At 39.1% G+C, this 4,148-nt stretch overlaps 1 protein-coding gene across 2 annotated transcripts in view; it reads right to left on the bottom strand.

Annotated features, from left to right (window-relative positions):
- The window catches only part of LOC114651589 (erythroblast NAD(P)(+)--arginine ADP-ribosyltransferase-like), a 16,915-nt gene extending 13,426 nt beyond the window's left edge, over positions 1-3,489 (bottom strand). For both annotated transcript variants that reach the window (XM_028801416.2, XM_051927614.1), the window contains exon 1: positions 3,418-3,489. The gene's annotated coding sequence lies outside the window, so the exon portion shown is untranslated. The remainder of the gene's footprint in view (positions 1-3,417) is intronic.
- Between the last annotated feature and the right edge of the window lie 659 nt (positions 3,490-4,148).

Raw genomic sequence — 4,148 nt, 5'->3', positions numbered from 1 at the left:
TTTTCCTGTCTCTGAGGAGCTGGCTTTGGCCTTTGAAGCTCATAAAAGTAATTTACGCTTGTGACATCCAAAGCAGGAAGGCAATAGTGACGCTTGCTTGTATAACTCTGAAATTGTAATGACACAGAGCCTTTGGAAAGTTCTACTTAAACTAATCACTAAAATATGCCTTCAGCTATTATCCATCCATTTTCCAACCCGCTGAATCCGAACACAGGGTCATGGGGGTCTGCTGGAGCCAATCCTAGCCAACACAGGGCGCAAGGCAGGAACCAATCCTGGGCAGGGCACCAACCCACCACAGGACACACACACATACGCACACCCACACACCAAGCACACACTAGGGCCAATTTAGAATTGCCAATCCACCTAACCTGCATGTCTTTGGACTGGGAGGAAACCGGAGCACCTGGAGGAAACCCACGCAGACACAGGGAGAACATGCAAACTCTACGCAGGGTGGACCTGGGAAGCGAACCCAGATTTTCTTACTGTGAGGCAGCAGCGCTACCCACTGCACCACCGTGCTGCCCTCAGCTATTACCAAAATACAGAAAAACCACAAAAGTCACAGTTTGCTATGTTTTAGCATAGAAAAGGAACAAAGTGTTTTTATAAAAGTTAACTCACACTTTCAGATGCTACGAGAAAAGTTCTACTGCTCCCTAACACGTCCTGCTCTTTCCTCATCCTCATACCCTAATGATTCAGCATTATCTTCCCTTCTATCTACCATAGTTTGGTTTATCTTCAAACTTAACCAACTTTTTGATTATATTCTTACATGTATATTGATCATGTATGTTTATTAACGATAAAACACCGACTCCTGCTGAACACCACTCTTAACAACCCCCAATTCAAGTTAAGCTCCTCTTGCCATAACCCAATGCTTCTGCTATTCAAGCCAGCTGTGTATCCATCAACAGAGAGCACCCTGAACTCAAACTCATTGACAACTATTGTGTCAAGTCTGACCAGTTGATTGAGTTGCCAGTTGCATCCTAGCATATTTTTTTTTGTAAGCCCTTGATTGCTTGAAAATCTTAATTCTTCGTTTACAGAAATTGCATTATTCTTTAAATAAAAAAAGTTTACCTTGCAAGGACATTGACTCCTTCCAGGATAAGCTCCTAACTCCAGCACACATTTTACAATATCTATAAAGGTTAGTCCTTAGCCTACTTTTGTCCCTCAGCTTCATGACTGGTTTTTATAGTAAGAGGTAAGCAACATCTGGGTAACCTTTTTATGAGTTATCTATTACTATATTTACATGAATTTCTTTTAATAAAAGCATCAACTTGAATCAGTATAACACCTCATTCAAGGCTGATTCCACTGTGATACTGGAGAGGACACTGGCAAAGGCATGTTGCTGCAACTCCACTGGTTCACTGGATGAAACTTTCTGTTGATTGCCCGCTCCTGCCTGATGCCTGATTTATGATTTTTTTTTCTTTGTACCATGGAGATCTAGGAGCTGGGCATGCTCTGTCTCCTTGATTATAATGACTATGCTGGATTGCTGTCGATTCCTTCCATACATGCTTCAACTGGGAATGACTGAGCAATGATCTGGCTGCAGCTCTGGGGCTATCACATCTGTATTACACATGTATGTGGTTGTATGTTGGAACCTTTGAATTCTGGTAGTTATCTTCATGTGCACCTTGTAATATCTCCTACTTTGCTTCTTCTAATATAAATTTTTTGCTGCTTTGCTATCACCCACCCCACCCGTCTCACCTTCTCCTCTCTACTGTGCTACTTCTCTGCTACTGTCTGATATGTATTGCTCAAATACTCTTGTAACAAACTCCTTCATATTGAACAGCTTGTCCAGAGGAAATTGTCAGACTGGAATGTTCTAAAAGACACTGTCATTATGCGGCAACCAAAATATTTACATCACCGCCACCACCAGGCTGCAAATGAAAAGTTTACCAGTAGCATTTGCTCCGGAATATTCCGTCCCATTCATGGCTTCATGAAGATAGAAGTGTCAGTGTGCCAAATTTTCAATATGCTAAAATAAACTCCGGCTAAGGATCTGCACAATGAAGCCTCCTCAGCTAATACCGCATTGTTTAACTCAAGATCTCTTAATGGCAAAGCATTGGTGCTATCAGAATTCTTTACAAACTCCAACCTTGATATGATATGCCTAATAGAAACCTGACAAAAACCAAACGACTTTACGTCTCTCTCAGAGGCAGCACCATTTACTTTTACATTTACTTCACAGAGGCCTGCAGCTCAAGACAAGGTGGAGGGGTCGCAGGAATTGTTAGGTCTGAGCTAAGCATCAAAAGAATCCCAATTGACTGTCCATTGTCTTTCAAGTGTCTGACTCTTAAACTAATAATGAAATATAGTCCTCTCCTACTCATTTATCATCCTCCAAAATATAATTCATCTTTTTTATCTGATCTGACTGAATTATTAACCTAGTTAAGTTCCCTTTCCCAAACAGTAATTTTTCTTGGCGGTTTCAACATCCATATTGTAAACCGATGAATGAATTCCTATCCTTACTGGACTGTTTTGACTTGGTGCAACATGTTGATTTTTCTGCTCGCTCTGATGGTTTTATATTGGACTCGATCTGCACATCTGGCGTAACTGACGGCAACACTTATAGAAGTGATTTGAGACTCTCCCTCCTCTTACCTGTAAGTGTTGAATTTCTTTCAGAAACCTTAAAATATCTGTCCCTCTATCCTTGCTAGATCTATGTCTGATCTTTTTCTGTCTTAAGTGCCTTGAGCACAGGAAAGGTGCTATATAAATAAAATGCATTATTATTATTATTATTATTATTAATCCAGAGCTGTTAAAATAGGCACAATTCTCAGTTGGAGTAAGTCTCAGAATTTAATGTGTTAGTAAAGGATAAGATAACTGTATTAACTCTTTTGTCCAGAACAATGTACAAATCATAAATGCACAGTATAACTGTTTCCATATTTCTTAAGTGAGAATACTGTGTGTCTTAGATTCTCAAGTTCTCACTGCTGGAGTTTGAACCTCCCACCTTCTGCTTTATTAGATAGATAGATAGATAGATAGATATCTAGACATATAGATAGATAGATAGATAGATAGATAGATAGATAGATAGATAGATAGATAGATAGATAGATAGATAGATAGATAGATAGATAGATAGATAGATAGATAGATAGATAGATACGTTATTAATCCCAAGGGGAAATTCACAGCTGCTGAAAAGGCTGCCACTCTCGGCGGCACCTGAGTCATAGTCAATTATTAGTTATTATTATTATTATTATTATCATAGTCATTATTCAACACCTTAGCTACTAGGGGGGCCATGCTGCCTCCCACCTCCATGCTACCTTTTGGTAAGCGAAATTGCAGCTCTTGCTTGTTCATTTGTCCCAGACTTACCTTACTTCTTGCCTGCAGTGAGGATGTTGAAGTTCTTTGGTGGCAGCTCTAAGAGAAGATACAGAAAATCTTTCTGTAAGGAGCATTTAAAAGGAAAAAAGATCATCATTGCGCCACTTCAGTTGATGTAAGAGATTATACGATTACACAACCTGTATGCAAGTCACACTCATGCTAATATTAAAAACATTGATGCAAGCAAAATGAGGCGGTAAAGGTTCAAACATCAAGCACAACAATGATACATTTCACTGCTGCACATTGGCTCATGATTCGTATTGGAAAGTAAAATGGAAACTTGTGGTTCTGTGCTCCCAAACACGTTTTAGAATATCCATGACTTAATTGTTATATAATTTTGTCCATGTTTCTGAATGATTTCATAATAATAATACATTTTATTTATATAGCGCCTTTCCCATGCTCAAGGCACTTACAGAATATAAGAAAGAATGGCAGGATATACAGCATATAGCATTGTACAAACCAGATAAATAAACAAAGAAGATTACGACAGTGAATTCAGAGAAAGAAAGCCTAACAGACAACATAATTGATGGTATCGCACACACACACAGGTTACATTAGCATCTTGACAGAGAAGTAAACTGAGAGAAGGGTAATAAAGTCAAGTAGAGCTAAAAGCCTTCCTGAACAGATGAGTTTTGAGTTGTTCTTTAAAAGAATTCATGGAGTCAGCTGACCTGATGAATTTCGGTAGGTCATTCCAG

The sequence above is a fragment of the Erpetoichthys calabaricus genome, chromosome 5 (assembly GCF_900747795.2).
Source record: "Erpetoichthys calabaricus chromosome 5, fErpCal1.3, whole genome shotgun sequence".
Classification (NCBI taxonomy): Eukaryota; Metazoa; Chordata; class Cladistia; order Polypteriformes; family Polypteridae; genus Erpetoichthys; species Erpetoichthys calabaricus.
Note: the sequence above shows the minus strand (reverse complement) of the source record. Positions and strands in the feature narration are given on the sequence as shown.